Here is an 11,036-nt window from a genome sequence, read left to right as displayed (position 1 = left end):
CACAAAGTCCTAAACATCTCGTCATCAGTAATAATGAAAATGAAAAACTATCCCGACTCATTATGTCCTAAATAAGAAAAAATTGAAAAAAATATATATTTAGTAATCGATTCAATCGGAGATGCAAGGTATTGATCCCCGTACTTTTCACATGGGAAATGAACGCTCTACCATTTGAACTACATCCCTACAATTCTTACATCAAAAAACCATAAACGTCCCTTCATCAATAATTGTGAAAATGAAGAAATATGGCTACTCAACCTGTCATGAATAAGGAAAAATTGAAAAGAAATAATAAAATTGAAAAGAAATAATTTTCAATAATATATTTAATAACATAGTTTTATTTTGGAGATGCGTGGTATCTATCCCCGTACCTCTCGCATGCAAAGCAAGCGGTCTACCATTTGAGCTACATCCCCACGATTCTTATGTTACAAAATCCTAAATGTCTCGTCATCAATAATAGTGACATGAAAAACTATCCCTACTCATTATGTCGTAAATAAGAAAAAATTGAAAAGTAATAATATATTTAGTGATCGATTCATTTGGAGATGCAAGGTATCAACCCCGTACTTTCCACATCAGAAGTGAGCGCTCTACTATCTGAATTACATCCCCAGGATTCTTACATCAGAAAACCCTAAACCTCCCGTCATCAATAATTGTAAAAATGAGATATCTGAATTACATCCCCACGATTCTTACATATGGAATCTCATTATTTCATAAGTTTATTGATCGATTCATTTGGAGCTGCAAGGTATCGATCTCCCTACTTTCCACATCGGAATCGAGCGCTCTACCTAAAATAGATGCGCTGAACAGACTGCACTACACCTCGTCTCACCCCCCCGGAGCATATGGATCCACCCAATCGATGAACACTCAAACCAAACTCACCCATCCTTTTTGTCACAGGGACGCGAGAACCAATCCGAGTAATCTACAGTGGGGAGACCCCTTAAAGCAACAAGCGAGAATGGCTAGGTTGATAGCAGGGTTAAAGAAAAGGGGAGTATGAAAAGACGTATCGCGTAACCGTCCCTGTAAGCAGCTTCATTCTTTCTTTATCTATGATCCGACTTTATGAAAAAAATCAGTCTTCCGGCTAAAAGTGTGATTGTTGGGTATGGATAAGCAGGACCTCTTTGTTCGGGAAAAACCAGAGATGGTGGCTAAGAAAGCTAAGCAGGCAAGTATAGGATGGACAAAATGCACATACAAATTGATTGACATGATCTGATATGAACCAAAAGACATCATTCATACTATATACTTCAATGAAGATGTGAAGAAAATGTTGTTAAAATTATCAAAAGAGGTTGCAATTCATGTTCCATTGAAGAAGAATAAAGTTTGATTGTTGTAAATTTTGGGTGGGTTACAACTTAGAGTTATTATATTTTATTATTGTATTTCAAGACTTTTAATTTACTTTAGGTTACAATTACATAATGGTTAATTATAGCCATTAAGTATGAATGTTACAATTTTGGAATGCCTTTAATAGTTTCATTTTGAGGCTATATAAAGCCATGTATGTTGTATTTGTAAGGTAGACTTGGAAAATATAGTAAAAGAAGCATTTGTGCTCTTCTTTAGCCAATGGCTATTTGCAATTCTATGTAGTTTAGGTTGCATGTAGAATCATTCAAGCTCGACATGATCAATCTTGCTTGTGAAGTGATTCGAATCTCAAACAAGTGTTTGAGATATTTGATCAACAAGAATCATTCAAGCTAGACATGATCGATCTTGCTTGTGTAGTGATTCGAATCTCAATCAAGTGTTCTTGCCTTGAGACAATCGATCAACAAGGTAATCCGAATCTTATTCCCCTTGTATTGATTCCTTATCATATCATGATCTCTCTCCCTCTCTCTTTGGCTAGTTGGCTAGTTGCACGATAAGCTGGAAAGCATATCAGGTAGGGAAAGAAAGGGTGCTCGATCTCCTGTAAGGCCAACCCTCAACGGCGAGCTCACCAGGCAATGCTATAAGTCTGATAGAAGTCCAAGGTTTCGTCTATTACGAACCAGGAAGCTCTTGGAGGAGCTAACATGAAATGAGAAATACATTCGTTTACGACAACTAATAAATAGATAGTGAACCTTTTGGTAGAAACTGAATGATCCCCTGGCTCGGGCAAGAAAAGGAAAAGGTAGTCGTACTCCTACTTTTTTCGTCGGACGATAGAAAAGTTTGAGCTAAAATTGAATCACACCTGGTAAGAAAGGCGGGCTTAGTAGGTTTCTCCAAACGTATAAACAAAAAGAGGAAGCAACCGGTCCTAAAGAGGATACCGATACCCATACATTCTCCCATGGAAGAACTTAGCTGAACCGGATCAAGGGTCCTAACTTAGTCCGACTGACCTTCTTTGGCTAGCCCCGGCCCTTGTAACAAGGTCAACCTGTACGTACTCTTTCCTTTCGTTTAGCGAGATAGCTTACCAGCTCTTTCGACTCATAGCAGCAGTATGAAAAGCAGAATCCTCATCCTGAGTCGAGTCCACATTGCCATACGAATCGACATCGGCCAAACCAAGAGCTCCTATTTTTTCTTTAATGAAAGCGGATCTAACAGTTTCGATAAAACCAACCTCTTCTAAAGAAGAAGTCGCTCTGCCTTGATCACCGTGGACATATGCAGCTCCCGCTTTATCTTTGCCTACCGTGAAAAGGAAAGTTCCCTCACAATAGGCCCTCCCAGCTCCTAAACGTCTTTCTATCAATCGAGAGAGGTATAGAATAGTACAACAAACCAACAAGACAAGAATGGACTCATAAGATGGGCGGTCAGGGAAACGATTTCATTTGTGTTATCCACCAAGGAAATGATCAAGGAATTCAGATCCTGAATAAAGTACTATAGGCAAGCGAAGCTTTTGAAAATGAAAGCGTGTAGAACTCATATCCACTTTCTCTTCGATTCGTAAACTTCGGATCTGATCTTCCTTTCCTCTCTGGGTGACTAAGAGACAATTTAGGCCTGGCGTGCATCCGATTCGGTCAACAATAAGGTACAAAGCGGATTGAATAAATGGGCTTGAAGTTCCATTATTGTTAGGTCGAAGATCTCTACTAGGTTTAGTGCACTTTGGTAGTTGTGAATGTTGCCATAATCGAATGTCTTTCTCATTCGACATTCTCTCTTACCAAGCACTCATACTCGCCAGGGTTGAGGAGACAGTCCATGAGCTAATTGGGTTTCGAGCTTGCGTATACGCAAAAAGAGCTCGCTTTCGACTTTCTCCTCGGCGTTTTGTGCCCAGTTCTGGTTCAGGAAAGGGTTGATCTCTTTCATTGGAGCACATTGATGCCGAAGGAGTCTTCGGAACCGATGGAGAGGCTATGACGACTTCAAGCTACTCAAATAGCATGACTGATACTACAAAGAAAGGGTATCTAAGTCACACTAGTGGAATAACTTTTTCATAATAATTATCTCGATATATCATACCAAAAGCCTGCCTAATGACTGATAAGGTAAGGGGTTTCAAAAGACAAAAGAATGACAATTCTACGTGTGATAGAAAAGGAGATCTGTTTTTTTTTTTCAGTGTGCGCGGTTCGCCTGCCTTCCTGACCACGAATAGGCTATGGGGCTTTTGCACTTCGGCCCCTGAGAATACCACATCAAGGTGACAGGATTCGAACCTATGACACTCTGAAACTTCTTCATCAAATTTGAGACCTCTCACACCCAACGATAATCATACCACTTAGATTAGTCCTTTTTTTTTTTGTTATTTTTTTCCTTTTCAAGAACTAAACTCTGTTTTCTTTTGGAGTTTTGTTATTTTTTTCCTTTAGTTTAAGTTTTCTTTTGGAGTTTTGTTATTTTTTTTCCTTTCAAAATTGTGCTTTTTGGAGGGGCATTTCAATGCCTGAACTCTTGTAGAAGGATAATTACTATAGAGAGAAGAAAAAAGAATAGAAGTACTGTAAAAAGATAATTATTGTAGAAGGATAATTACTGTAGAGAGAAAAAAAATTACTGTAGAGAGAAGAAAAAAAGAATAGAAGTAGTGTAAAAAAATAATTACTATAGAAAGATAATTAATGTAGAGAAGAGAAGAAAAAAGAATAAAAGTATTGTAAAAAGAATAAAAGTTATGTTCTAAAGAATAAAAGTTATGTTCTAAAAAAGATAATTACTGTAGAAAGATAATTACTGTAATTATAGAAAGATAATTAATGTAGAGAAGAGAAGAAAAAAGAATAGAAGTAGTGTAAAAAGAATAAAAGTTATGTTAAAAAAGAATAGAAGTAGTGTAAAAATAATAAAAGTTATGTTCTAAAAAAGATAAAAGTTATATTCTAAAAAAGATAATTACTGTAGAAAGATAATTACTGTAATTATAGAAAGATAATTAATGTAGAGAAGAGAAGAAAAAAGAATAGAAGTAGTGTAAAAAGAATAAAAGTTATGTTAAAAAATAATAAAAGTTATGTTCTAAAAAAGATAATTACTGCAGAGAGAAGAAAAAAAGTAAAAGTTATGTTAAAAAATAATAAAAGTTATGTTCTAAAAAAGATAATTACTGCAGAGAGAAGAAAAAAAGAATAGTAGTGTAAAAATTTGATGGTTCCATTTTTTAGGCTCATCTTTTGATGAATGAACATAGGGGCATTCCAAGAATTGAACTTGGGACCTCTCACACCCTAAGCGAGAATCATACCTTAGTTTCATTTATGACAAACTCATATGAAACATAATTGCATTAATAGTACTAAGAGTCGGAGTCTATAAACATTTCATGAACTTAAGTGCAACTCATGCTTCATTAAAGACAGATAAACTTTAGTTAAGTAACTGGAACTTTAAATTACTTCATGTGGAGCTTCAATTACTCTATGTTAGCTACTATCTTTAGGATTTATTAATTGGACACGACTTCTTGGATTTAGGGGATTGTTTTATGTAATTTTCAACTACAACTTATGTTTTCAAATTTTTAGGTCATAATTTAGGTAGTGGTTGTATATTATGGATGAACACTAGAATTTCTATCCCGTTCACCACAACTACTCTATTTTTTGTTTGAAGGCTATAATTGATATCTATGTTGTATGGCAATAAAATTTGTTTAGATGAAATTTTAGTTAAAGTTGCATATTTTACTTCTTGCGAGTAAAAAATTTGTTTCTTAGCATAATATGAATTTAGTTGCAGAGTTATTATGAATAAGATGGAGAAAGAAATTTTCTTTAAAATAATAAACAGACCCAAGTTCATCTTTGTTGTTGTCTAATTGTGATTTTGCAAAAAGCTTAACTAATAAGAAATATCAAGGTAAATCAAGAATATATCCTACACGTCATTCAAGATGACAATAAAATAGAGTTAAATTGAACGCAGTTTTAGTTTCATGTTAGTAGGTTGAAGATGAAGCATAATTATATTAATGATATTAAAGAGAAATTCGTGTTTTATTAGAAGAGACCAACTTCATTTAAGGTACTAGGAGTTTAAACTACTTCCATTGTAATTTCAATCACTCCACAATGATTACAAATTTAGGGTTGGCTACTTGGACATCAATTATCAACTTTAGGTTATAATTTAGGTAGTAGCCATTATAATATTAATGAGCATAAGAGCTACAATTCTTCCATGGACCATATGTGTTATAGTTAAATGAATATATATATATTATGTATGTCAAGGTTTGAGTAAAGCACAAAGTAGTAAGGAACACCATTGTCAACTCTAAAGCCACCCACAACTCATGATGGAGACCGATGTAAAATATTTTAACATCCTTTGGCATCAAGATATAGGAAAGATGAACGCCGTCAAATTGGAAGCTTTACCTGTCTTAAGAGCCACAATGAGAACTCTAATCAAGCTAGAGCCTTGGACTAGGCAAATTGTTTAGTGATTGTTGAAATGGATGACTTCGAAGTCGTGTCAGGAATGAACGTCTTGCTGAAACACAAAGTCAGTTACATGCCCCTAGCAAAATATCTAGTAGTAATGAAGTCTAATCCGACGATAATTCAGAAAAACATCCATCAACCAAGAGGGTTGAAAATGATGTCGATACTACAGTTGAGAAAGAATCATAGCCATGATGAATTTATGCTTGCTGCTATTGATGTAATTGAAAAGGGGAGCTCAAGTGAGCCAACCTCAAATAGAAACCTTGTTGCCACTACATGAACACCACGACGCAAACATGGTCAGAAAATGGATTTATCCCCTCCAAGAGAGACAAAAACAAGGTCAGATACTGAAGAAGGGAGAGAGAAACAAACCACTGAAGCAACACATGTTCACAAAGAAATATCATCTAGACGGATGAAGAGAAGGGTCAGTCGGAAGTGTCAACCACAATAATTTCAAGAAAAATAAAAAGTTCATATAAGTTAAGTTCAGATAAACTTCGAGTTCAAAGCAACAAGAACCAAAAACTGGTGTGAAAATACTATGGACTAGTGAAAGTTATCCATAAGATTACGAAGACATCACATAGAATCCAATTGCTCTTATGGATGCGGACTAACCTTGTTGTCCTCGTTAGTAACTTGAAACGTTATTATTTCGACCAAGAAGACATCAAACAGAAGCAGGTGGTATGACATCATACAAATAAGAAAAAGTTTCAAGCGAAGAAAGTAGGAAAGACATGAATAGAGAAGACATGAAGACTCAACAAACCGAGAAGTGATTTTCAACAGCACCTAGTAGGTTGGAAGAGACTCCTCATTATGAGATCAGCTGGAAGCGCATTGAGAGACCAAAAGTCAGCCTCATCCAATAAATTGTGTTGGGGCAGATGTCACAGTCATGATTGCCCAAGGCGTGTTGCCTGTGGTTGCATGTTGCATGTCTCAACAATTCTTGTAAACGATTTGTTGTCCAAGGCGGTTATTTGGGCAATGTTATTGTTTACCGATTATTTGGGCGACACGCCTTGAGCAATCATGACTGTCACAATTGGCTAAGACATTTGTTGTCCAAGAGACACCTCTTATGAGGTCATGATTGGCTAAGACATTTAAAGAAGTTTTACCTAGGGCAACTTCTATCACAATCCTCTTCTCGCTCTCTGAAACTTCTTTAAATGTTATTGTTCACTAGTTATTTGGGTGCATCTTCCTTAAAAGGATTGTGACGATAGATGACCTAGATAAAACTTCTATTGGTAGATCAGTGCAATAGAGAATCTGTGTCCCTTTCCTGAAACCTTCAGCGTACAACATAACAGAGAGTTCGTAGAAAAAATATCATAGAACAATTTGTGTAATGCCTTTGAAGTTAGGCTCGAGGCTCTATCTTATCTCCCAAGAATATGGTATATTCTCTATTCACATAGAAATTCTGCAATAGAAAGTGGTACCCTCGTCTTCTTTTACAAAACATTCTCAAGTCCTCATGTAATGTTTTGAAAGTGGTACCCTCATCTTCTTTTATAAGACTACCTCGGCCTTCATGGAATGATTATGCTATGTTGATTCTTAGAGAAGGGAGTAGGAGTAAGAGTAGATGACTCTTTATGGTCCAAGTCCCGAAAAAGTAAGTCTTTATGTCAAGAAAGGAGAGGAATCCTCGTAGTTTCCAAGATTTGAAGAGAATCATACATACACAAATTTCCTTTGTTTGTTTATTCTTGTTGTTTCCTCTTTTTAATTAACATGTTATAAAGACACTGGTAAATTATAATTAAATATAGCATCCTTTTTTTTTTCTTTTTTTCTTTCCCAATATCCTTCTGAATTACTTCTTGGTTCAAGGTTTAAAAAACCTATTTCAAATCTTATTATATTGCATGCTTCAATTTGATATAATTGTTAGAAAGCAAATCAAGATGCGTAAGTGGATTAAATCGGTAAGCAACTTCAAAAAGAGAACAATGAGTGGCAAACATTCGTCCCAAGGCTTAATATTCTTACAAATAATAGCCTTAAGCAATGCTTCTAATGTTCTATTAACCACCTCAGTTTGCTCATTAATATGGAAATGACATGTAGTTGAAAACAATAATTTGTTACCCAATTTATGACTTGTTGAAAACAATAATTTGTTACCCAATTTATGACTTAATATTCTTATAAATAATAGCTCTAAGCAATGCTCCTAATATTTTATTAACCACCTCAGTTTGCTCATGAATCTCAGGATGACATGCAGGTGAAAACAATAATTTGGTACCCAATTTATCCACCATACTTTCCAAAAGTGACTTAAAACTTTAACATCCCTATCTTTTTTTGTGTGCAGCAAACATTGGGAACATTGACTACAAAACTTATAAACATCGTAATTCATGGCAAAGGTCATATGGATTGTGATGAGCATTTTCTCCCATATCTTGGTTTCGCTAACTAAAGTTTTCCAATAACTCCCAAACTTCATTACCTTATATAAACCTCTTGGGATAAGGATTCATATAACGCTTCATAAAATAAGATCTACTGATAAATTTCATAGCATTTGAAGGTCATCTAGGTCATGAACCGAAGGTAAATTACCTTAAGGGAATTATGGTCATTTTACACCATTTATTGGTTTACCTACTTATCCTTATCCAATGACCACCAAATTTCATATCTAACCTCAACATACTATAATATGCTCAGTATTAAAATTTGATAGGCAGCGGAGCTCATATAGTGGGTTATTTTAATGTTACTTAAATCTCGAGCTATTTAATAGGTTCAGGGTCTTAACTCACGGTTATTTGGGTTTTTCTTTCATATATCATTAATTCATACTTGTTTTAGGGTTCATATGAAAATCAAAGCAATTTCTACAAGTATTTCTTAACAAAAAGTCCAAGGTGGCTACTTGCCTTGTCGTCGACTTTTGGGACATCAATTCTTGAGCTTCTAGTATCTGAATTACTTCAAATTTCCTTCCACGTACTCCTTATTGTGTCTAGTTTCTGAAACCATAAGATTTTCTACCAGAATCGGACTAAATTGGGTTTAACATTGAGAAAACCCGAGAAAATGTCAAATTTTGAGTTGACTTGGACAGTTCAGTTGAACTGGCCATATCATCGTTTTCTTCCTCTGAACAGGAAGAAGATGCGCATTTTTCGCGTCGCCGCCATCTGAAACTCGGCCTGTACAGCCACATTTACAGCATTTCTCTCCTCGATTTCTTCGTGAAACTTAAAGATGGGTATTACAAGGAAGGGCCAGGGATTGATTTGATGATACCTTCTCGTGGATCGTAGCCTAAGATATTCGCTTCGAAAGTTCATCCAAAATATGATTTATCGCTGGAGATAAAAACAAAGGATTTCTTATTGGGTAGCCGATTCTAGGGGTTTCAAGGCCCTATTTCTTCATTGAACCTCTTCCATATCCTTTCTTCAGGCTAAAGGAATTGGTTTGGAGAAACGTCTTTGAGTGTAATTCTTATTCTATAAAAAATTTAATGATTCGGGAAGTTTATAAAAATTAGAAAAAGTACCATTTTCTCAATGTTTTTTCAATTTTACTTGTTCTTTGCTTCTAGATACAACCTAGTGGGGATTATACACTGTCTCTTATTGGAGACCTTGAGTGTTGCAAATTCTCCTCTCCTTCGAAAACTTTCGGTCATCCAAAGTGCTTATTCTAAAATAGGTCAGGGTACAAGGTTCTTATTTGCCTTCTTTTTCCAAAGTGGCTTCTTCTACTCTATGATTCTTTCATACGATCTTAACAAGATAGATTTCCTTGTTTCTCAATCATTTGACTTTCTTGTCTATTATTTGAATCGGGTCTTCTTTATCCGTTAGGTCATCTTTCAAGAAGAGAGTTTCATGAGCCAGTACGTGCGAACGATCTAGGGTCTACTTCCGTAGTACGGATACATGAAAGATATTATGTACTGCAGACAAGTTTGGGCATTGCCCGATTCTATAGGCCACAGATCCAATCCTTTCTAATATCTCAAAGGGACGGATAAACCTAGGGCTTAGCTTCCCCTTTTTACCCTACCTGAGCACCCCTCTCATGGGGTGCTACCTTTAGGAATATATGATCCCCTACCTACAATTCCATGTCCTTGCGCCTTAGGTCTGCATAGCTTTTCTCTCGGCTTTGTGCGGTTTGTATCCTAGCTCTAATCTTCTAGACTGTGGCGTTGGTAATTTGCACCAGCTCTGACCTAATAATTGTCGTTTGCCCCCCTCCTTCCCAAGAGATAGGGGATCGAAATCTTCGTCCATAGAGAACCTCGTACGTGGCCATTTGTATGGTGGCTCGACAAGTATTATTATAAGCGAATTTCATAAGGGGTAGGTACTTATCCCAACTTCCTGCAAAATCCATCTCATATACCCTCAACATGCCTTCCAATATTTGCTTGAGCATTTCTGTTTGACCATCTGTTTATGGGTGGAATGTCGTACTATAACTGCGTACCCAATGCCTTTTGTTGAATTTTCCAGAAAAGAGATTTAAATCTGGCATCTCGGTCTAATACTATTGTCTTTTGTTGAATTTCCAGAAGTGTACCCAATACCTTTACTGATGACTATTCATTTTTAATGTTAGCAAGAGTAGCTCAGTTGGAAGATTGTTAGACTGAAGATTTGAAAGTCACACGTGTTTTATCCACGTTCAACGCACCTAAGACAAGTTTATTATCTGACTATACAATCTAAAAACATAACTTGCTTATTCAATCTAAAATTAGTGATTATTTCTTTTTTATACATAATGAATTAGTGGAAATACCTTTAATTATGAATTTTCATTTTTAATATTAGCGGGGATAGCTCTGTTGGGAGAGCGTCAGGCTAAAGATTTGAAGGTCACGTGTTTGATCTCCACGTTCACCGCACCTAATTCTAGTTGCATAACTCGACTATTCAATCTAAAATTAGTCATTATTCCTTTCTGAAATCTCAATGAATTATCTGAAATACCTAACGTGTTCTAGTTCACCGCACCTTATACAAGTTGGATAACTTGAATATCTTATTAAAAATTAGTGATTATTTCTATTTAAAAATTTCAATGAATTAGCGAAAATACCTTTACTGATGAATTTTCATTTTTAATGTTAGTGTGGATAGCTCA

Source organism: Cucurbita moschata, unplaced genomic scaffold (genome assembly GCF_002738365.1).
Source record: "Cucurbita moschata cultivar Rifu unplaced genomic scaffold, Cmos_1.0 Cmo_Scf00141, whole genome shotgun sequence".
In the NCBI taxonomy this organism is placed as follows: Eukaryota; Viridiplantae; Streptophyta; class Magnoliopsida; order Cucurbitales; family Cucurbitaceae; genus Cucurbita; species Cucurbita moschata.
This window is presented reverse-complemented; position numbering follows the sequence as displayed.